This window comes from Rattus norvegicus, chromosome 9 (genome assembly GCF_036323735.1).
Source record: "Rattus norvegicus strain BN/NHsdMcwi chromosome 9, GRCr8, whole genome shotgun sequence".
NCBI classification, from domain to species: domain Eukaryota; kingdom Metazoa; phylum Chordata; class Mammalia; order Rodentia; family Muridae; genus Rattus; species Rattus norvegicus.
Genome location: NC_086027.1, coordinates 48975891 through 49000259, shown reverse-complemented (window position 1 = coordinate 49000259; position 24369 = coordinate 48975891). Strand labels below are relative to the sequence as shown.

General features: G+C 46.1%; 1 protein-coding gene and 1 long non-coding RNA gene across 10 annotated transcripts in view; one reads left to right on the top strand and one right to left on the bottom strand.

Moving 5' to 3' along the window:
• The window catches only part of Npas2 (neuronal PAS domain protein 2), a 178812-nt gene that overhangs the window by 137777 nt on the left and 16666 nt on the right, over positions 1-24369 (bottom strand). The gene's annotated exons all lie outside the window — the stretch shown is intronic.
• LOC134480361 (uncharacterized) lies at positions 18767-21094 on the top strand. Its single transcript, XR_010054759.1, has 2 exons — positions 18767-19429; positions 20527-21094. It is a non-coding gene; the product is annotated as an uncharacterized LOC134480361 (long non-coding RNA).

Sequence of the window (24369 nt, the reverse complement as noted above, 5' to 3'; positions counted from 1 at the left end):
TATGTCTTTGTGTGTTTGTGCATATGAGTGCAGTGCTCATGGGAGCCAGAAGGGGGTGTCAGATCTCCCAGAGCTGGGGTTACCAAGCTGCTGTGAGCCACCTGATGTGGGTGCTGGAAACAGAGCTCAGGTCCTCTGGAAAAACAGTGAGTGCTCTTTACCACTGAGCCTTCCTTCCAGCCTTTGGCATATTTTACTTTTTAAAGACTTATATTTGTTTTCATTGTGTGGTTATGAGTGGTTTTACCCACCTATATGTCTGTGTACCATGTACATGTAGTGCCTTCTGTAGTTACAGAAGGTTGAGAGCCACTGTGTAGGTGCTGGGAATCAAACATTGGTCCTCTGGAAGATCCTGGAAGTAAGTGCTCTTAGCTGCTGAGCCATCTCTCTGGACACCCCACAGTCTCATTTCAATAACTCCGCTAATTCTTAATCGTGCTATGTATCTTTGACAGCAAACAGTTTGAACGCCACATATGAATACACGTATGCACACGCATTACATGTTCCTAGCACCTGCATAGACCACTGAACCCACATATGAAGTGTGACAAACACAGCTCGATGCCTTCCCTGGTGTACTGGAGTTAGGGAACCATGAGATGCTATAAGAAACGAATCTATTTATATCCCTCTTTCCTGATAAACACATCAAGGGCTACAGCCAGAATATAGACCCTGGGGCTTGAAAATCTGCTGCGAAAATACCAAGCACTTGCCAAGAACTGAATAGAGAAAGCAAGGCAGAGCACACTTGGCAGCACTTGCTATTCAGGAGGACCTGCTCTGAAACCTGGGGGCAAGAAGGCTTGGTCCTTCACAAGAAACATAAGTCCAAGTTCCTGTGCCCACTGCCCCTCCCATCACAGCTTCACTACCTTCAAGGTTTACAGGCCCAAACTAGAAGTTTGAATCATTCCTGTCAAAACCTGCTCCTTCCTTCTCCGCACATCTTGTCTCCACCTCCCTCCCCCTACTGCCACAGCCCACCCATTACGGCCCTGCTGGTTCTAGCTGTCTATCCACCTTACACAAATCTACATTTCTCTCCAGCCCTGCCTTCCGTCCTGTACTCCATCCAAGCTTTCCTGGCCTCCTCCTTTCCTGGTTTCCAGAAAACAACCCCTCAAAGGCAGCAACAGTCAAATATTTGAAATGCCAACCGGGCTTAGCTCTCCAGCTCAGCATCCTCATGTACACAACTCTTTACTGAAAGGAACCAGGCAGATTCTAGGGCTGGGGCGGGGACAGGTTAGAAAAAGACCCAATAGGTTCAAGGTGCAACACGGATGAATCAGAAGTTGGCTGAGAGGATTCTTACTGGCCAAGGAAGGGGTGATCCGAGCATCAAAGCTGTAAACATAGCGTACGAAGAACACAGGTATTCATCCATACATAGTGGTTTAAATAAGTGGATGGATGGATGGGTGGGTGGGTGGATGGGTGGATGGATGGGTGGATAGATGGATGGCTAGATGGATGGGTGGATGGATGGGTGGATGGATGGATGGGTGGGTGGATGGATGGGTGGATGGATGGGTGGATGGATGGGTGGGTGGATGGATGGATAGATGGATGGATGGGTGGATGGATGGATAGATGGATGGACAGGTGGATGGATGGGTGGATGGATGGGTGGATGGATGGGTGGGTGGATGGGTGGATGGATGGATGGGTGGATGGATGGGTGGATGGATGGATAGATGGATGGGTAGGTGGATGGATGGATGGATGGATGGATGGATGGCTATGATAGACATCTTCTTCAAGTGGACTTCCAGTTTATGATACACATAGGAAAGAAGATGGGATTAGAAATTTACCATTGGGCAACCACGAGAGTACTGATGCTTCAAATAAAAAGTATCGATGAATATTAGCTAATAAGGCCAATTGAGAAGCAGTTTCTTTATATAGCCTTCAAAGTATCTCACACAAGACATTTATTCATTAGAAGAGGGCTTCCACAGGGAAACTCAGCAGATACATTTTTAGTCCAGTGAACAAAGTTATTACTCCTGGCCAGAGGACAAGTCATGGTCTTCGAATTCACTACAGCCTTCTGATATTCCTGCCACAAGCACTTTAATCTACTCTAACCCATTGGTGCACAACAGACAAACCCCAAACAAAAGCCACCCTATGGAACAATGACTGGTTACTCTTCCAACTCTCTGGGTCATGAAACACCAGGGGTGATTGGGTAAATCCTAGACGGGAAAGACTAAAGCCAAGACAACTGAATACAAGGTAGATGCTGGATGTTGGATCTACTAGAGACACAATGGGACACACAATGGAACATCCCGTTGGGGTCTGAGGTCCGAAGGAAATCCTGTCCTAATTTAGTTTCCCGTTGTGAAGACCACACACACACACACACACACACACACACACACACACACACACACACACACACAGAGGCTAGTTCCCTGTCCTCAGGTCCAATCAGTGGGATTTACCGTACATGGTTTAATGAAAATCAGTGACATTGATGGGAACAGAAACCGTAAGGTAGATGTGATCCCACACAACAGGGTGGGGTGGGGTTCCCAGTGGAGATTAGAAGGGAGTTAGTTGTCCTGTTCTTGGTTCCTCAAACATGAAAGGATTCGCCACTGCCCCAAAACATCTCTGGCACAAATCACTTCAGGGAACACTAGACTCCCATAGCTCAACCATCCCTTAGGTCACATTTTTTTTAAAGCATATGCATGTATGTGTCTGTATGAGGTTTGTGTACATGAGAGCAGGTAACATTACAGACCAGAAGAGGGAGTCAGATCCCCTAAAGCTGGACCTACAGACTGTTGGGAGCTGCCCAACATGGGTGCTGGGAACTGAACTCAGACCCTCCGGAGGAGCTCAAAACCAGTGACTTGTCCCTTCAGCCTTTGTGAAGATTATACACACAGTTTATTCTGCCAGGAAAAGTTCACCTGCCCCACTCCACCACTCAGGTCTCAGCTTAAATGTTACTTCCTCTGCCCTCGACTAGATCATATTTCTCACCACAGGTAACGGTGTACACTTGTCCTTTTGATGTTCCCTCTTCTCCACCAGCTGATAAGCCATGGGTTCTCAACCTGTGGATCGTGACCTCTTGTGGGCATTACATATCAGGTCATTACGTTAAAATTTGTAACAGCAAAATTACAATTATTAAAGTAGCAATGAGCTATATGTTTATGTCGTAGTGACACGAGGAACTGTGTTAAGGGCCTTGGCATTAAGAAGGTCGAGAAGCAGCGGAGAGCTCTGGGCTCTGCTTGCTTCCCCCATTTTTCATTCTCCAGGTCCAAGGCCCAATTGCTCTCACCTGCAGAGAGGCGACCGGCTTTCTATTCTTAGCAGGTATTCTTTCCGTGTAAATAAATTGATGTTATTATTTGATTCTTAATATCTGCTTTTCCCCAAGACCTTGATCTTGCAATTTGACAGTTTTTTTTATGGAGTATGTAAGTGTTTTGGGGAGATCTTCACAGAGACGAGGGCTGCTATATTTAAACCCAAGTATGACTGCAGAATGAGCACGGGCAACGTGCGGAGCGATGGCCCTTAATGACTTAAGCAACCGATGCCAGTAACTAGGGCTATTTTCATAGTGCAGAGAAGATGATTTTTAGAAAGTGGAGTAGGGAGTAATTAATTTCACATAATAGTCACACTGGGACCTATTGTGAGCTCTGACATTAATGATGTATTTCTTTTCTGTAATTAATTTTTATGCTCAGTCCTGGGAGCCCTCCGCCGACTCCTTCAGAACAGCTCCCCACTCAATGCTCCCAGCTCTCCGGGCCCCATCTACCACAGGGTACTCTCTTTAAAGATAAAGGACACACAGACAACAGAAATACATACCCACCCAGCCAGATTTTAGTCCGACCAATGCTTTCTCTGCTCAGAAAGTCATTACGGTAATTAACACCAGCAAGCGCTGCAGCTTGGAACCGCTGAGCTCCTCCCGGAGCTGCTGAGAGTGGAAGCAGAAGACCGAGGGAGAGGAGCAGTATTTGGGGAAGACAAGGGCAAGAGAACTTTATTTCCTTTAGGGGCGCCTGCCGTGGTTTTAAGTGTGGGCAGCATTGTGAAAAGAAGGGCGGGCTGAGTCAGATGGCCTGAGGCTTTTATGGTAAGACAGTTCTAAGGGACAGCAAAGGCTTCTTCTCTCAGCTGTCACCAAGTAACTGATGACAATTTCGTCTTGTCTGTGAGCAGTTCTGGAGAAGATTTGTGCAGGGCAGAGTCTGGGAGTCCCAGATGTGGACTGGTGGCTCACCAAGTAAATGTGCCTAGGGTTCCTGGCAGCATCCATGGACATAGGGCCCAGTGGTCACTGGATTCAACACCCACAGCTCTTCTGGGAGCTTTAGGGCCTTTGTGCCAGATTATAAGTGCTGGCTCCTTGAACTAAGCTGGGAGCAGAGTTTGTATTTATGTGTGTGTGTGTGTGTGTGTGTGTGTGTGTGTGCGCGCGCGCGCGCACGCGTGCGCACATGTGCGTGCACATATGCACATGGTATGTGTATATGTATGTATGTGTGTAATATATGTGTTTGTATGAATGCATGTGTGTGTGCACACACATGCATGTATGTGCATGCTAGGTTCTGTTCCTCTAGAGCAGTGGTCCTCAACCTGTGCAGTTACATGTCAGATATTTACATTACTATTCATAGTAGTAGCAAAATTACATTTATGGATTTGTTGATGGCAACAAAATAATCTTATGGTTGGGAGTCACCACCACATGAGGAGCTGTATTAAAAGGTCACAGAGTTAGGAAGGTTGAGACCCGCTGGCCTAGAGGAAGCTGACTAATGCTGAGGGAGGGCTGACTTCACTCTCTAGGCTTAGTGTGCAAACAAACTGATGAATACCGTGTGCGTCATGTGTTTTAAAACTCACACTGGGAATTGGGGTGTCGTTAATTGGTACAGTGTTTGCCTAGCATGAATGAGGCTTGGGATTCTAACTATAACCACAGAACAATAACAACAACCCCCCGTATAATCTTTTTCTTTTCTTTAAATTTTTATACATGCATGTATATGACGTGTGTATAAGTGTTTAGATATGTTTGTGTGAGCACAGCATATGTGTAGCAGTCAGGGGACAACCTTGTGTATCTGTCCTCCCCCTTCCCTCGTGTGAGACAGGGACTCTTTGCTGCTGTAGGTGAGAGTAGCCTTGCCCACAGACCTCCAGGCTTCCTGCTGTCTTGGTCTCTGGTCTCATCATAATGGAGTTGGGATTATAGCCACACACTACGATATCTGCTCTATGTGGGCTCTGGGCATCTGAGCTCAGATCTTCACACTTACAAGGTGTGTGAGTTACTTTTCTGTTGCTGTGGTAAATAATCATGACCAGAAGCGACTCGTAGAAGGAAGAGTTGATTTTGAGTTGATGGTTAAAGGGGAAACTATAAGGTATCGTGGGGCATGGCCTTGGGTGTCAGGAGCAGCAAGCCAAGAGATTACATCAACCACAAAAACAAGCAGAGTGAACTGGAAGGAGAGGCATGGTTCTAACCACTCAAATCCCACCCCCCGGAGGTACTTCCTCCAGCAAGCCCCCATCCTAGGCGTTCTGTAAGCACCCCCAACAGTGCACCAGCGGAGGACCAAGTGTTCCAATATGTGAACCTGTGAAGGACATAGATCATCCAAACCACTAGGCAAGGCAAGGGCTTTTTGCACCAAGTCCCCCTTTTTTTTTTTTTTTACATTCTTGAAGAAAGTGGTATCTTAGAGCCAGTTCTCCAGCCTGCCTATAACCAATGGCTGACTACATCTTGGGACAAAATGTCTATTCTTCAATGAAGAGGGGCTCCCTGGGTCCTCAGATGTAGGGGAAGCTCAGGCTCTACCTCACAAAATAAACACGAGTGCCATGTTTATCAGTCACTAAGTGACCTGGTGACATTGCCCTAGTTTCATTTCCGTGGCTATAATAAAATATTCTGACAAGAAGCAACTTAGGAGAGGAAAGGGTTTATCTCAGCTTCTATGTTACTGGACCATTTCTGCGGGAAGGCTAGGCAGACACTCAGAGGCAGGCCTGTGATCCCACACAGTACTACTGCCAACCAAGGCGCTCACTTCACAGCCAAGGAAACACCGTTAAGAACTGGAGGCAGGCAGGGTGCTGTCTGCTCAGGGGCCACACAGGCTGGGTTTGTACTCAGCTAGCTTTCTTCACAGCTTAGGACCACCTGCTGAGGGATGGCACCACCCACAGTGGGCTGGGCACGCCTATGTCAACTGCCAATCCAGACACTCTACCACAGACATGCCTACAGGCCAATCTGGTCTAGACAATTCTCTCAGATGTCTCTATGCTCTGTCAAACTACCAGTCAAAGCTAATTAGGGCAGTTACCAAAGGAAAATTGAATCCCGGAGTGAAACATGAACACAGAAGTACATCTTTAGCAGAAACTGGCATAGAAATACACTTGCTAGAGCAGTGGTCTTCAACTTTCCTAATGCTGCGACCCTTCAATACTGTTCCTTATGTTGTGGTGACCTGTGCCCCTCCAACCATAAAATTATTTTTGTTGCTACTTCATAACTATAATTGAACTACGGTTACGAATCATGATGTAAATATCTTTGTTTCCTGATGGTCTTAGGCAATCCTGTAAAAGGGTCTTCCAACCCCAAAGGAGTTGTGATCCACAGGTCGAGAACCACTGCTCCGGAGTTTATAAACCAATTGTCCAGAGCTCCCATCTACTACCAGGAAAACCAGGCAGCTGATTTCACTCTTTAAGCCAAGGCCTTTCAATATCAGAACTCTCTAAACAAAGACTTTTCTAATGGTTACCAGTCTCCATAGCGGTCTGCTCTGGCCAGACCCTCCTCGATGAGCAGAGCCCAGTGGTTGTATCCCAGGGTAGCCAATGCACTGACTGTTCCCTGGGCTGATTCTATTCATGGCAGTGTTTTATGAGAAGATAATGAGGTGCTTAGCTCCATGTCCCTGTCACACATGTGGAGAAGCATTTACCAAAAATATGTGTGTGTGTGTGTGTGTGTGTGTGTGTGTGTGTGTGTGTGTGTGAAGGCATGACATTTCAAGTTGTGCTTGGACATCCTGTTCATCCTCTCTTATTCCACCTCTAGAGATCTATGTCCAGCTTCACCAGAAGTTCGTCCCTGCCACTCTAGACCTCAGACCTACCCAGAACCTTCTTCTACCTGCTCTAAAATTGTGACTGGCTCGTGAGTCTGGGAGGAAGAGCAAGGTGTCTGACTGCCAAGCACATCCACACCTCTCCTCCTATGTGGTTACCTCTCTTGGCCACAGCTCAGGTTTGACCCACGCCCGTAGTGGTTTTGCCAAACATAGTTTCCCACCAAATCTGTGTTCTTTTTGTGTTGTTTCTCATTTTGTAGACGCATTCAGATCCTGGTTATGTAGCTTTCATTATGTATTATTACAGCCAACTGCCTAACACGTCAACTGGAAAAAAACAAATTCAATTTCAGGTCGTCAATAGTCCCATGAGAAAGATGATTTCCTATTTTTCTCCCCCATCCCGAGTCTTCACTAATTTATCTCAAATAAGGTCTATCTGAAAAGCATTTGATTATTCATCAATGAATGCATCAAAAGTGGCACCCTGGCAGGTGAGGAGAGAGGACAGAGACAGGTAACTCCTACCTTGCCTTCTCAGAGGGCAGCATTATGTCACAGGAAAGACTCCTGGCCACCTACTATAGGTCTGTAGAGTTCCTAAGAAGGCAAGTTCATCCCTTTCTATTTTGATTTTGTCTTCTCTTAATCTGCTGAGTCCTGGAAAATCTCATCGATTTTCATTGATTAAACGGGAGCTTTACTTCTAATCCATCTAATCTAGATACATTTCAGAAAACCTAAGCAAACTTGTTTGGAGGGGCACAGGTGACTGAGAGCAGGGGTTCCCTTTATGAGAGCCCAATTAACGACGCTCATCCCAAAGACAATTTCCCCCACTGGTGCTAAGTTCTTCCAAGTCTCTTCATTCTAGGAAGTGGCCTTTCCTGGGAGAGATCTGGGGAACCCTGGCTTAGAGTCACTGACTGGTCATGTGTGAGGAGAAGCAGCAACAGGCAGTTCATTGGCTCCACTAGGTTGGGGAACGAACTGGTTCCCTACAGTATTGCCAGCATCCAGCACCATGGCACATGCCATCGACTGGGGCAGTGCCATGAATGAAGGGATGGATAGACAGGCAGAAGGATGAGTGGAGGAAGGAATGGACAGACAGACTGAAGATGGATGGATGGATGGATGGATGGATGGATGAAACAGGTATGGGACCTATTAAGGGCTTCTCATTTTCATTAAGATCTGAAGAGCTTCCTCACATCTGTGCTGCAGGCTAAATTTGTGATAGGTTAACAAGGAGGGGAAAATAACAAAACACCTGTAAGGACCAAGAGAGGGAGGGGGAAGGGGAGGGGGAGGGGAGAGGAAGGGAAAGAGGGAGAACAAAGACAGACGGAGAGAGAGACAGACAGACAGGGAGACACACACAGGGAGACAGGGAGAGACACACACACACAGAAATTCTGAATGCTAGTGGTTTTAACTGAACCGTATACATCTCAGCAAAGGGACACAGCAATGAGATCCCATTTGTTGTGACGTCTTTCAGACACCATATTCCTCCTGAATCTGAGGTAATTCCAGTGATTACCTCAAGAGATAGACTAAATGAGTTAGGAAACTTTTCTCTCAGAACCACAGGGGAAAACAATGATTCTGGAACCCTCCAACGCTCAAACAGGGAACCCATGCTGCAATCTTTGGATAATTCGGAGAAAATGAAAGGATATGACCCAGTTGGATGGGAAGTTTACCCACAAAAATGTATGTTGCCATATCAATATCTCTAATAGAGACATGAACAGTCTAGAAAAAAATGCTATCCAGAGAAATGTAATGCAAAGCACACATATAATTCAAAGCATCTAGAAGTGGGCCAGCACGATGGCTTCGTGGGTAGAGATGCCTGTAGGGGGAGCCAAGAATGTCCAGCCCCTGGATTCCACAAAGCATCAGAGATAAGAAACTCCCAAGAGCAGCTGGAGAGATGGCTCAGTGGTTAAGAGCACTGACTGCTCTTCCAAAGGACCTGAGTTCAAATCCCAGCAACCACATGGTGGCTCACAACCATCTGTAAAGGGTTCTGATGCCCACTTCTGGTGTGTCTGAAGACAGCTACAGGGTACTCATATATATAAGAAATAAATAAACCTTAAAAAAAGAAACTCCCAAGAGTTACTTACCCTCACATTCACATCCATGCTATGGCCCTGATGCACATGCACTTACATGAAGATAATAAAAGAAGAAAGAATCTAGAAGCCACATTTTTAAGAAATGGTATAGGTCGAAGTAATTTTGCTCACATATTCAATTTTAATCAATGCATCAAAAAATGTCATCAATCCAACACGTGATAAACATGAAGCATGTTATTAGGATACTTTGTATTTTCTTTCCTACCGAATCCTTGAAATTCAATGTCTATTTTGTATTTATGATTTATCTTAAGCAGAGCTCACATCTCTATGGCTCAGTAGCTGCCCCTTTGTGTGGGGGGGCTTGGTTAATTTGGTTGATGCCTGTTTAGTTACTTTAGGTTTCTATGACAGTTTGAATGAGACTGTCATTCCTAGGGTGTCTGCCACCTCATCCCCAGGATGGTCACCTGACTCTGGCCTCCCGAACACCATTTATCCCACAGCAGTAGCCCAAGAGAAACTAGGACATGTGACCAGGCTAGCAAAACAGACTCCTGCCCTGGGACAGGAGGAGGAGTGGTGGGGGTTTCTAGGATGTCACTCTGGGTTCCTCCTCATCATGAGTAGTGACCATCTTGGGACGTGGCCACCAAGAGACAAACTGTCACTTAGGATGTCCTTGAGCCAATCACCTCATAGACAAGCTATGGAATTAAAGCCAAGCCTGTTCTTGACCCCACAGTCCGAGGGGAAGGTACTCAGAGAATTCCAATAATCACGAATGTCTGAGAGATAAAGAAACAAAACACAGTAGCCCCATCCCCTGAGGCCCCAGTTTAGGTTTCTCTAGCTACCGGATCCATTTTTCCTTCTCTGCTCACACCTGTAGACCAATCTGAGTTGGGTTTCAGCTATTCCTCTTGTATAGAGACTCACTTCCCCTTACCCCAACCCCAACACACACCATTGCCTACACCCTGAAGAGAGGCAACGTGCCAAGCCTCAGAGGAAATACCTGGGGGCACTCAACAGGAAGGGCATCTTCTAAGTTCTACTAATCAGGGATCTCCTGTCCCCGCCCAGGTCACTGTGTCTTCCTGCCTTGTTCTGTGGACAGACATACACCAGGGAGTCAAGTGGCTCCATCTTCTGCTGAAGCCTGCAGCTCCTTGATGCCCTCCAAGCTCGAGAAGCAAACTGGGGCAGACTTTGCCTTTCTTCCAGGCTCTAAGTGGCCTCTTTGTCACTACATACATTCTGAAACACCAACATCCCAAATGCATCTAGCACAAATGGAGAGGTTCTAGACCCATGGCTACACACACAAGTCTGTCAGCCCCGTCCTCTACATAGATGAGGTTTCCCTCTATAATCGGTTTCCACATCTGCCCAAAGAACTGTCACTCAGGGATTCCTGAGCCACCAGTAGACACCCTGTGGAAGTAGAGCAAGGTCTGGCCTCAGCCATGTCATGAGCAGTATACTCAAAGAATTCTGCTGCCTGCATGTGTAGAAGCTTACTGTGGGATTTTACTCAGGCACAAAGTGCATTTCTTCCTTCAGTGTAGGCGATCTTCTCTCCCAAACAAGATCCTGGCAGAGTCAGGCTTCTGTCTTCACGGACCTGGCACCATATTCTCTCAACAGCACTCCCTTCACTGCAGCAACAATGGCAGGGGCATGAAATCTTAAATGGCCCTGCTGAGAACCCAAGGGGTGCACATGGAGACCCTTTTCTCTGTGTTATATGGGAGACAGAGTTTACAAGGCTGGTCATTAAAATCCATGACTCGAATGATTGATTCCTGCCCCTCCCCTGAAAAGCCCAGTGCTCATGACTGCCCCTGACTTAAAGGGTACCCAAAGATAATGAGTGAGCTCATATTAGATACTTAGTGGCTTTTGAGAAAACCCATCCAACCCTCCTGTGCCGATCTCTGCTCAGGGAGAGACTTGAGAACTGCTTAGCTGCCTGTCTCTAAGTGTTCCTGTGAGGATGCTTCTAGAAGGCAGTATGTAGCCGAGGATGACCTAGAACCCCAAATCCTCCTGCCTCTGCCTCCCAAGCAGGAGGAGCACACATGAACATCGCCACACCCAAATTTCTCTTTATAGAGTACAGGAGCATAACTGGGTTTATTGGTCTTTGTGACTTCTTGTTCTGCTACTCTTAGGAAGTCCTTTATTCTTAGAGTCTCACAAATGTTTCTCTTCTCTATTTATTTCTGTGTTTCCAAAAGAGAAAGAATGTCACCACAAGACTGGTCTGAGACTATGTAGGGTACTGTGAGAATGTAAATTGGTACTTGTCTTTTGAAGAGTCTTTCCATGAATATTGAAGTAACACCTTTCCCCCAGCAACTTCTTGTGCCTCCTTCAGCCTGTCAACGTTTTAGAGACAAGGATACCTTTGTGTGTGCGTGTGCGTGCGTGTGTGCATGTGTGCATTTCTATGTGTGTATGTGTGTATATATATATGTGTGTGTATGTGTGTGTCCGTGTGTGTGCACATGAGTGTGTGTTTCTATGTGTGCATGTGTGTGTATATATGTGTGTGTATCTGTGTGTGTGTGCATGTGTATGTGTGCATGTGTGTGTGCGTGTGTGTTTCTATGTGTGTATGTGTGTGTATGTGTGTGTCCATGTATGTGTGTGTGCGCATGCACGTGTGTTTCTATGTGTGCATATGTGTGTATATATGTGTGTGTATCTGTGTGTGTATGTGTGTGTGTGCATGTGAATGTGTGTGTGTGTTGCCATTCTTATGCCTCTTATTACCTACCCCTCCACCAAGCTTTCAAACCTTCTTTGATACAAATTCTGGCTCTAAGAAACTGCTGGTTCCAAACCTCCCACAACCAAGTCTTTGAGCAAAGAAAGGAATTTGATAATTTCAGTGTCTTACATAGATGGTTAAGGAATGCACTATGGTTTCCTGTGAACATGGTAGAATCCTGCTTGCCACTTTGTAATGTTGTGATCAGGATATAGTTAAAGACGAAGACACATCAGAGGCCATATACCTAGAGTTCCTCCCCTCTGTGAGGAAACTTGGAGTCTGAGGAGGTGAAGGCAAACGTCCAGATTCTTATTGCTGGTGAGGGGCTGAGCTGGAACACTACAGCCCGCCTGTTTGTCCCACTCTGGTCTGTGGTCTGCAGGACAGAGTTCTACTTAAGACACTAGTTAGGGCTTAGTTATTCATATTCGGACATTACTTCCTAAAGCCAGCATGTCAGCTCCCATCATGAAGCAGATATGACAGTTCACTTTAAGTTTCCATACCATTCACAGCACCACAGAAGGGATGTTCCCAGGGAACCACTTGAGAAAGACAACTGATCCCTCCTCACCGCCAGCCAGTGTGGACACCTCGGAACACCTGCTGTGGTATGCTATTTCCCTTCTAATTGGAACATTTCCTCCATTAGGGAAGGGAACCTTCATGACCAGCCAAGAGGAGCGCTTTGTACCCCAAGAGCTGCTTGGAGACTAACAGGGTGGCGGCATTCATGAGTGACTCCCACTATGCCGATGTGGGATCTTCCCTGATGAAGGTGCTTTGGGGTCATCCTTGGTCCTTTTCAGTAACTCCTCACCCACACTCCTGTTAGTAACCCCAACAAAATCTCACTGGCTTACCAAGAGGGACTTCAGCCCAGAGGTTACTTCGGGCTGCTGTGGGTTGCCTTTCTGGGCAAGTAAACATCTGTGTCCCCCGTGGAAAATCTTCCCCAACATACCTTTGAACAGGGAAACCAGTACTCCTGACAGGAACCAAGATAAAGCTGGTTGAGGTGACCCTGTAGCCACTCCCCTGAGTGGACAGTCCTCTTGACCACCACAGGATGCTCCCCAAGATATAGGACTTGAGGAACAGAGCACAGAAGGTCTCAGAGAAACCGGGAATATGTAGCAACAACCTTTTTCCCAGAAGAGAGATTGAACTTGCTCAGTCTAGAGAGGGGCTTCTACATATGAGAAGCTTGCTGGTTATGTGAATACTGAAACTAAACTAATTTCCATCTGCATGCCTGTGCTTTCATTGACGGGACACATCTCCACTTACTGTTTTCTGCAAATAGCTCTGAGGCTCTCACCCATTAAAGCTGAAAATATCGCTGCTTCAGCATATGCTGGCGTTTGTGTGTTCTGGTCTTCAAAGGGGGCTTTTGAAGGAACTGGGGTTAGTCTTAACTGGCTTAAGAACAGCAGTTAAGGGTTCTTGCTGCTCTTCCAATGGACCCAGATTCACTCCCTAGTACCCAAAGGTTGTGAATCACTTGGACTCCAACTCTGGATGCAACATCCTCTTCTGACCTCTGTGGGTACTGCCTGTATGTGGTACATAGGCATACATGCAGGCAAAACACCCATACACATAACTCAAAAACAAATAAATCCTTGGAAGGGAGGATAGGAGGTTTTTGAGAGACAAAATGACCCCTTTATATAGTGAGCTGGGATAACTCATGACAGCTGTAGGGGGAGCAGGCCTCTTAAAAACTCCCTTTTCACCATCCATTCTCAGCTTTTAAAATCCTCTTTGGATGCCAGAGAGGTTAAAACCCCAGTTCTGATCCAGGTCCTGCCCTTTCCGTAAGAATTTCCAGTGACCCCACCCTCCTAACATTAGTGCCTGCAGTTGTAGAACTTTATGTACACGGTGCCCGAAACCTTAAAGAACAAAACCCTGATAACATTGAGGAAACATTATCAGGGCAGAGCAGAGATAGTAGAGTTGACTTATGTGACAACTGTAACATCCAAGGCCTACCCGCACTGCCAGCCCCTGCCCCAGGCTTCGGCGAAGGGGAAAGTTCCACTCCAAGACTCATTAGAGTTAACAGTATGGCCATGCCAGGATTCTTCATGGTCCCTTCCCCTTTCCTTTCTGTTTTCTCTGTGCCTTTCTCTACTCTTGTAACTTCCTTATGCTTCAATAAAACGGAGGCAGACTTAAGGTCACTGAAACGACTACTGAATGAATGTACAGGAAAAAAAAATGCAAACAAACCCCATCAAATCCTCTAAGCTTGTTAACTCCCTTGCCTGTTGCTAAAGCGATCCGATTACTCTTCAGGTCAACCTAGAACATGAACTTGTCTTTGAGTCTCACAAACATCACACCCTGTTGAAACCCTCCCCCCTCCGCCCACCCCCAGCTCCGCGCCTCCTGCCTCATGAGCTGGTGAACTTAAAAAGACTTTGTTTTCATATTTACGTATCCATTCCATCCCATGGAATGGCCGCTCTATTTATTTTTGTAACTGTACCCACTCTTAAAGGGTAGCTCTGTGGCATCAAACCCTGCGCCTTAGAGAGAGAAGTGCAAGGTAAGAAGAGAGCCTTATATTATTTTTATCAGTGTCATTCTCCCTGTTCTTTTCCTCATTGTCAACTGTAGCTTTCTGGATAAATCAGAAGCAACTGTGTCAGCACCCCGTCCAGGTCAAATTTCCCAAGAGAACACAACGGCCGTTATTATCTTTCATGTTGCAAAAGCTTGAAGGGTTCTCAGATAAAATTATATGCAACAAATGTTTCATTCCCTTTCCAAGTGTGCATTTTGAGGGGGAAAACAAGAGAGAAAGCAAATGGCCCAGCAGCATGCACACAGGACGTTCTCTGGTCAAAGCAGGCTTACAGCGGATGACGGATGGCCTTGGTTTAATGAGGTCAGATTTTCTGTGTGATCGTACACAGATGGCTGAACCTTTCCGGCCCTCACATTGTAGCATAGTATGAATGTCCCCTCAAACACTCATATTGGAATTGTACTGCCACTATAATGACAGTAATCGGGGGTGCTGGGAGGGTGTCAGGAGGCCACCCCCCCCCCTTATCACAATAGCAAGTTTCTGATTAAAGAGTGAGTCCAGCCAGCCCCTCTGTCTCAGTGCTCACCTACACTCTGTCTTCCACCACGGGATGAAGATAAATGGTAACATCCTGCCTTAGGTTTGCCAACCTCAAGAATTATTAACCAGGACAAATCTCTATCATGTATCATCTACCTGAATGTTTAGAATTCTGCTGTGCAACAGAAAGTGGACTGAGATAGTCTGTAAGTTATAAAGGGAGGACAGCGCCTTGGAGCCAATGGTTAATAGGTTCAATGCATTTCCAACGGTAAATGGCACAGATACGCTTTTCGCTAAATGATATATGTACTTCCAAGACACTTCAGGTGAATGGCCTGCAGATAAAATTCGTAGTTCTTGCTACAGAATCTCAGAGTGATTTATTCTTAGAACTCATAAAAATGTTTTAAATAACTTAAGGACTCAGATAATTGTTCTTTTGGTGACAAAAATAAATACTCTTTTTTTAATTTAAAAAAAAGGCTTATTGTTATTCTTGGTAGTCAATGGCACAAGAGTCATTATTAGGAGGGAAAAAAATCTTGACAGCTTTGAGTTAACTCCTACACACAGCGGATGTCATTTAATTTAAAAGTACAAACACACACAAAGGCAGAAGATATGTCTTTTTAAAACCATCCCCTCTTCAGAAATTGCAGATGTCTTTCAAAACCCTGCACAATATTTTTTTAGTTTATTTATAGAACTTAAGTAGTTTAGACACATTTTATGTAAAACTTACTGCCTTGAACTAAAAACTTTTTCCCCACATATTCTAGAAAAGTAAAAGATTCCATTGCCTCTCTTAGTAATCAGACATGTTTCCTCTGAGGAATTGTCTGTGAATGTCAGAACCCAAAACCACACAAACAGGAAGATCTAGCAGGGGCTTCCAGCTACAGAGGACACCAAGTGGCCTGGAAGTCACAATGCTATGGCGTCCTACAACTGCCAAGAGTATGTAGCCAAACCTGTGATGTGGCCTTCAGATTCAATCCCTGAATCCGAGGGCAGGGAAACACGGCATCGAGCTTCCTAGGATGGCACAGGAAGTCCTTGCCCCAGAAATTCTAGAATTGTTTGAATGACCTACTCTTGATAGAAAGCCCTTCTGCTACAGTGAGGACCAGAGTAAGGCTGAGAGCCAGTGTGTGATGGGCAGAACCCTGGAGTGAGCTGACCCTGCCCACAGAGAAGCAGCTCTCTGGCACCCACTCTGAGTGGCACCCACTCTGGAAAACAGTCAGGTGCATGGAGCATTCACACCAGGTGGGGTTGGCAGGCTCCATGCCCAAGTGCATAGCCACCCAGGGCTAACATCAGCAGGCCATGGCCCAGGCCAGACCAGTGACTACCCGTAGGCGAGGCACTGGACACCACTTAGTGAGTTTTCTGACGGCTGGTCTTCATGACTGGGAGCACCGGGCGGCTCCCACACCAAGTGAGCTGGGCCTACGTATTCCCAGATAGTGTTCCGCTGGTGCTAAAAGATTGCAGGGTCACACATAAAATCAAAAGTCTCACCATGGGCTACAGGACCCAGACCCCACTGTGTCAGACTTGTGGATGTCAGATCACTATCTAACAATAACCTTGGAAGCCCCAAATGGCCAGGACTTGACAAGGAGCAAGATGGCCGATGAGTCGGTTTGTGTTCCTGTTTCCAATTTGGAAAAAAGAAAACCAAGCGTGTACGCCCAACTCACCGCACAGCTGGCTCCTTTTAGCCCCATTCCAGCTCTAATGGGCTCTTCCGTGCCAGTCATTTCCACTCAGGGAGCACACTGAAACCTTTCCTTTCTTTCACTATAAACTTTCCTCCTATCTCTCTCTGGTACTGAGCCAGCCAGCGTGTGGGTGCACATGGTGGCCAGCTCCCTTCCGGAAGTGAGGGGTAATAAGTCTCCCGCCCTTCTCACTTGGGAGTCTTCCTCTATTCCAACAGGAAAAGGTCTCTCGTGTTTTCTTCTCACCTCTTTATCTGCTTTTCTATCCAAAGCACTGAGAGCAATTCAACAAATTCCAAAAGCTCCTTTTCTCTGTGAGGTGGAGTGAGCGACCCACTTGGAAATTGTTAGGAGTGAACAGGCCCTGAGGTAGAATCAGAACAACTGGAAGTGCTCCATGGGTGCCGGAGGGCAGGCTATCAACTGGCAAGGTTCTAGCTGAGCCAAATTGCCACCATCTTCATGAGGTCAGTGGTGCCTCTTTGTGAGAACCCATCTCTTTTGTTCCAGTTCTGGGGACTGTCCACATCCCCTCCTAGAAGGAGGTGTAGACAGGGTGCTGAACCCACATCTAAGCATCCAGCTGCCTCCCTCAGACATGTGTTTGCAATTCTGCCCTAATTGCATGCAGCCTCAGGGTCTCTGGGAAGGGCTAGTGGATACAGGGTAGGGAAGACTAGGGAAAGGGGGTGTCACCTATGCAGCTATTGGGAAGCCATCATTTATGTTGGGTGAAAACTTGCCAGTTTAACTGCTCTGGAGGTCACCTGTTACTGCCGGTTCTGTATAAGCCAAATAAATCCACTGGTGTCCCTGTTGAACGGTGATAGATTTGTAATTTGTTTCATCATCAGGACGTTAGGAGGGGTTGGTGAATGCTGTTCACATATCCCCCAAATAAGGAATCCTTGAGAAAGTAAAGGGGGGCTGCTAATACTAGCCGTGTCCCTTACTACTGCAGTTTTTACTACCGTGTCCCTCAGTGTCTTCGACCATACAGGTGTAAACCCAGCAGGGAAGGTATTTCCCCATAATCATGGGCAACCTCAGCACATCTGGAGGTTGAATAAGCAAAGGTGAGCATTCATATCTTGAAACAAGTCTCATGTAGCTCAGGTTGGCCCAAACTTGCCACTTAGCTGAGGATGACCTTGAACAGGAAGCACGATCCTCCTGCCTCCACCTCTCAAGCGTTTTGATTGCGGGCGTGTGCCAACGTGCCTAGTTCATCACACCCAGGGGATTAGACCCAAGACTTTGTGTTTCTTGGGCAAGCATCCTATTCATTGAGTTACATCTCTAGGGATGGATGGTGGTGGGGAGCTGTAGAGAGGGTAATAGCAGGTTATAGATGATATGAACAGGAAATTTAAAAAATAGGGAGGAGAGCCTTAGTTGGGGATAAGATAAAGAGGTATATAAAAGGGTAGAGAAGAAGGGATTTGAAAACCACTAAGAGTGCTTGATATATGAATCTATTAAATGAGATTATACCCCTTGGGAAGATAATAATATCCCCCTTCTCCAACACACAGACTATTTAACAAAACTCCAGTACTAGGCACGAGAAACCAAGTTGTTGATCTACAGAGTCTAAGAGACCCTCAGAACAATAGAGTTTGTTGCTATTGACCCTGTTGCCTCTCAGAAGTTTAAGATAAGTCCCTAATGCTAAAGACACAATAGATGTTGGACAGAGGACTCTAAGGATTGGAGCGGAACTCATTGAAAAGCCTCCTCCGGAGGACTAGCTGAAGTTGATGTGTGAGCTGCTACAGAAGGAAAGTAATAGATAATGCTGCCCACCTATGACCAGAATGGCAAGGAATCCCTAAAGGTGCAAGTGTGGACTTAACGTTTGAGTGTTACCAACGTCCATCTAATGGGACTCAAGGCTCTCTGAACAGGAGAGCAATCATTTTTGGTGCTATAAACCTAGCCAACTATTCACGCCCGGTGAGATCATGAATCATAAGAGGAAGAACCTTCTACCGTCATTTCCCTAAGCCAGCGTCAATCCTAACTGCATTCTAAGTTCTCATCCTTAGGTCTCCAGGGAAGTGTGATCCCCATCTCTCATCCACAAACGCTTCTGTTTGCCTTAGCAGGAGAGCACTAACGAGAGTCACAGCCAGTTAAAAGGCGGAGAACAGTGCCTTTGGGCTGCCCAGATTCAAGTGACATATCTACAATACAACTCTTGTACCTAAGGTTCGGGAAACATCCCGGAAAGGGGGAAAGATCGGAAGAGCCAGAGGACCAGGAAGGCTGCTGTGAGACTGTGCTCTTGAACTACAACAGCGAAGCTACACTCACGAAATCTCAACAGCAGGACTCAAATAAGACCGGAACAATCCCAATGTTAGTTGACATCCCAGCACAGATAGGGAAGCCTTGAAGGGCCCCCTCCTAGATGAAGAGCTACAGAAAATTAAGGACCGATGAGAGATGGAAAATGAGTCTCTGCCAGGAACGCCCCCTCCCCACATTGGTTGGTGATCCAGCATCTAACAGGGTCCCCGATTGGTTGGTTATCTAGCATCTAACGGGGCCTCCTATTGGTTGGTTATCCAGCATCTTCAGGCAAGCCCTAAAAAGTATGTATGCAGACAACAGTGAATGGACTCAGCAGTTTGCAGTTCTACGCTGGTTGGGTCATGTGTACAGGGAATGCAACAACAAGGTTAAAGAGGAGGTTGTGAATATGGAGGGCGGGTAGACATGGGAGGAGAGGGAAGATGGAGCCAGAGGGGAGATGTGATATGATTATATTTTGATTTTTTAAAATGGAAAACTTTTAGGGTTGGGGATTTAGCTCAGTGGTAGAGCGCATGCCTACCAAGCGCAAGGCCCTGGGTTCGGTCCCCAGCTCTGAAAAAAAAGAAAAAAAAAAAAGGGAAAACTTTTGAGTATCATTTACATCTACTTAATTTATTTCTCTTAAAACTGATATTCCAAGTACAAAATATGTATTTCGAAAGAATCATCAAAACGCTTGCTAGTCATAGCGCCAAACTCTTGGAATATCCCAGATAAGGGTCCTGCTGAAGTCTGAATGGGACCTCAGAGCTCGTGAGTGACTTAACTCTGCATAAAGCAGTGTTAGGAAGTAGGTCACTCTGTATTAGTCGAGCAGTGCATTCCTGATTTTAAAAATTAAGAAAGACGAATGTGGCTTCCTTGTCCTCTCCTTTCTTCCTTCTGCCATGGGATTATGTACTACCAAGGTCCTCAGTATACTGGACTCCCTAACCACTATGATTTAGAGACAAATACTTTTTGGTTTATTACAAATTACCCAGTCCCAGGTAGTCTGTTTCAGTGATAGGAAATGGCCTAATGCAGGTTTGGACATGAGCACTGAAGCCCTCTAGGATCCCATTCCACACTTAGCACTGTGCACAGCACCGTAAGAATGCTGCCCATGCAAGGCAGTTAAATTACATGATCATGTTTGGGGCCAATGTCAACCATATGTTAGAGGGTTCAGCATTGACTAAAAAATCATCAGATTGGGCAAGGTTATGGGCAATTGACAGTTGATAGGACCCTGAGATTCTGTGCATTGTGGACTACCCTAGCTGGCCAGGTGTCCCTCTCAACCCATCATTTCTGTTTTTCTGTTTACTTATCTCTTCTCCTGTGAGTATCAAGCCACTGGCATCCTCTATTTCTGTCTCCTGGGTGACCACAGGACAGAGGACATGAAGTCTGAACTTCCTCAGCTTAGGATTGAATTATCTGGCAATCACTTCCCAGTTTCCAACCTATCTGGACCACTAACTGAAGGGGCACAGAGCAGAAGCTCGAGAAGACGGTTTGAGCAGGCATCTTACATCCTCTCGTCTCCATTCCTGATCTTGGCAGGCCGGTCAATGTCACGTTTTTCTTCCAAGGACATGAAACACAAGGCTTTCATAGTCAAGAGAAAGCTCATATCAACACGGGTTTGGAAAGCACTTCAGTCTAAACTGTTCTCTCTTTTGTTCGATATAAATGTTAAGAAACAACAACAACAATAAGATAGCCCAATTGCAAAACTCAGTACACAGCACAAGCTATCTTGAAACACTCAAAGCATACAGGAAAACAAAACAAAACAAAACAAAACAAAACAAAACAGAACCAAACCTTCAAACACGAGCCTTTTCTCTAAGACTGAGAGAGCACCCTCTCATAATGAAAGCTCTGGTTACCTCTCTATGGAGGTATGTGCTTGGCCACCCCCAAAACAATAAACTAAATTGTTGTTCATGACCTCATTTTAAGGGGTGTGTGTGTGTGTGTGTGTGTGTGTGTGTGTGTGTGTGTGTGTGTAACAGCGGGAGTGAGGTAGCCAATGACTAAAACTCGAACAAAGTAGAGACTTTGGACTCTGATCAGAAAAACGTTTCCAGATGAGTCTGGCCTACATGGAATGACAGGAGAGAGACACCGGCATCGCCCATCCCTCTCAGAAACAGCTTAGGGCCCAGTCACCTAATCCAACTGTAGGTTTCTATAAAAGGATCTAGGTGGAATGTATGCTAAAAAATGGGCTGAGAGTCTCTGTTGGAAGAAGAAACAGGTCACAGGGAAACTCATGGTCAGCGATATTGATTCACTGTAGACAATTTGATGGGGATTAGGTATATGGATCATTTCCTAAACACTCCAGAGGCAACCCCAACGTCTGCCTACACCACCTCAGAGAATCTTCAGAAGACCACGAGGAACTAGGCCTAGGCCTGATAATTACACCCATTTTGCAGAGCAGGAAAGGACTCATCATATGCAAGCAACTTTCCAAGGTACATATCTGGCAAGAAGTAGACCTGAGATTTAACCTCAGGCAACCGGCTCCAAATCCTGCTTGCGCCATGACTGCGCGCGCGCGCGCACACACACACACACACACACACACACACACACACACACACACACACACCCTGGGCTTACAGTGTCCACCATGGAAACAGATTAAGGACATCAGCTGCTCTTTCCCATTGGCCCATGTGACCATCTTGGTGGATATGTTTCCAGTGTCCCTGTTTCACAACTAAGGGACTTGTGACTTTACAGACCCCCATGTTCTCTGAGACATTTGAATGTAAAAGCCAGTCCCCAAAGCCATGAGAACTCCAGGTCCTGTATTTTCAGACAGCCTATGGGAAGGGTTGGGGACATAAGGTACTCAGAGTGTGCAGCGGCAGCCCACAGAAGGCAGTATCAGAGGCTTCTCAGGAACTTTAGAAGACTTGATATCTGCAAAGGAAGACAACAGTCCAGTGGGTGGTAGAGAGCTACAGAAGTTGGCAACCTTACAACAGAAATATACATCCTCTGATGGAATAGATGTGCAGAGGGGGTCTATATAACCCCTGAGGGTGGAATCTGGTCCCTCAGGGAAGGCAGGTGAGGGCAGAAGTAAGCATGTTCGAGGTAGAGGTCACACCCAGGCAAAGGCTCAGAGACCCGAGAAGGAGCTAAATGCCAGCAATACTTTCTGTTCACATAAAACACCCAGCACAAGCCCCCTCCAACCCCACCCTCAGCCACGGATGAGAAGGGCTCTCATGCTTAACACGTGCTGATTAGGGGCTGCTCTTACACAGTCCTAAACTCCATTAAAAGAAAGGATGGTATAATTTGAGTAAACAGGAGCTCTTATAAGTGCCGTTTGCAGAGTCGGTCTACAGAAGCTGAGGATACGTGTTCTTTAAAAGATGCTTGAGTCTTTTAAATTGACACAATAATTGTACCTAGGCAGGACATGATGTGGTACTCTAAAGATCAGATCATAGCCACTAGAATGACTATCTGCCCAACCCCCAAACACATTTCTTTATGTTACAAACATTCAAAAATCCTCTATGTTGGCAGTTCTGGAATAGTCCGTCAACTTGTGTCAATCACAATTACCCTCCTGTGCAGGACATCAGAGGTCATCCTTCCTGTCATACTTCTCTACCTACTTCCTTGCCACCTCCTGGCCTTTGCTAATCTCTGTTCTCCTCTATGACATCACCTTTTTTAACCTCCACATACAGGCCTATGCAGTGCTGTCTTTCTGTAGTCACAAACATGTAACTAATAGGGAACAAAGGGTGTGCCTAACACGTTAGGTGTCTATCTTTGACAAAAACAAAGAAGACCACTAGGCGGGTCTCGGAAATAATCTGCACCCAAATATTAATATTCATCTCTAAACTGTAATCATAATTTTATTATATATCATAACCACCTCTCTAAAACAAAGGAGTAAAATACCCATTAGCCTTAACTTTTCAGCCAACACTTTTTTTTTTTTGGTTCTTTTTTTCGGAGCTGGGGACCGAACCCAGGGCCTTGTGCTTCCTAGGTAAGCGCTCTACCACTGAGCTAAATCCCCAGCCCCCAGCCAACACTTTTCAAAGCGAGCCTACCCTCATTATGTCATTTGATCATGCCAAGTGGAGGGTGGCCTGTCTACAGTCCACTGAGTGCCTGCCAACCATGTAATTATAGCTCTCCCCACTTATCAAAGAAGCTTTTTTGCAGCAGATAGAGGCTGCTATGGAGGCCCACAGCTGGCCAAAGTGTAAAGAAGAAGCGACTGGGGTTACCCAGTCCCAGCTGAGACATCTATAGCACAACCCCTATAACCAAAGCTCAGGAAACTGCAGAATAAACGGCAGAAAGCCTGTCATGCTGAGAGGACCGGGATGCCTGCTTCAGGGTAGTATCTTTTAGATGGAGAGGGTTGCTAAACTCATGAAATTGAAACAATGTGCTTGTCTAAACACAACCTGCATAATGACCATACACATCAGTGTGCCAACATGCATGGGGAGGGGCATCTCACAAGTCCTCACCCATAGATGAAGAGCTACGAACAACCCCTGGCTGTGGGTGAAAGGGAGAACTATTTTGTCCAGGAATGAGCCTCCAACAGTGTGTCAGATCCCAAGGGGTCAGCCCTGTAATGATGTGTAATGTAAGACACACTGAATGAACTCAGGCTGGCTGGCTGGCTGGATGATGGATGGATGGATGGATGATGGCTGGCTGGCTGGATGATGGATGGATGATGAATGGATGGTGGATGGATGATGAATGGATGGTGGATGGATGATGGATGGATGGTGGATGGATGATGGATGGACACACAGGTGAGATGCATGGATGCACAGGTGGGTGGATGAATAGATGGATGGATGATGGATGATAGATGATGGATGGATGGATGATGGATGGATGATGGATGGATGGTGGATGGATGATGGATGGATGATGGATGATAGATGATGGATGGATGGATGATGGATGGATGATGGATGGATGGTGGATGGATGATGGATGGATGATGGATGGATGGATGGATAGATGATGGCTGGCTGGCTGGATGATGGATGGATGATGGATGATGGATGGATGGATAGATGATGGATGGATGATGGATGGATGGTGGATGGATGATGGATGGATGATGGATGGACACACAGGTGAGATGCATGGATGCACAGGTGGGTGGATGAGTGGGTGGATGGATGATTGATGGATGGAGTTGGAGGAGAAG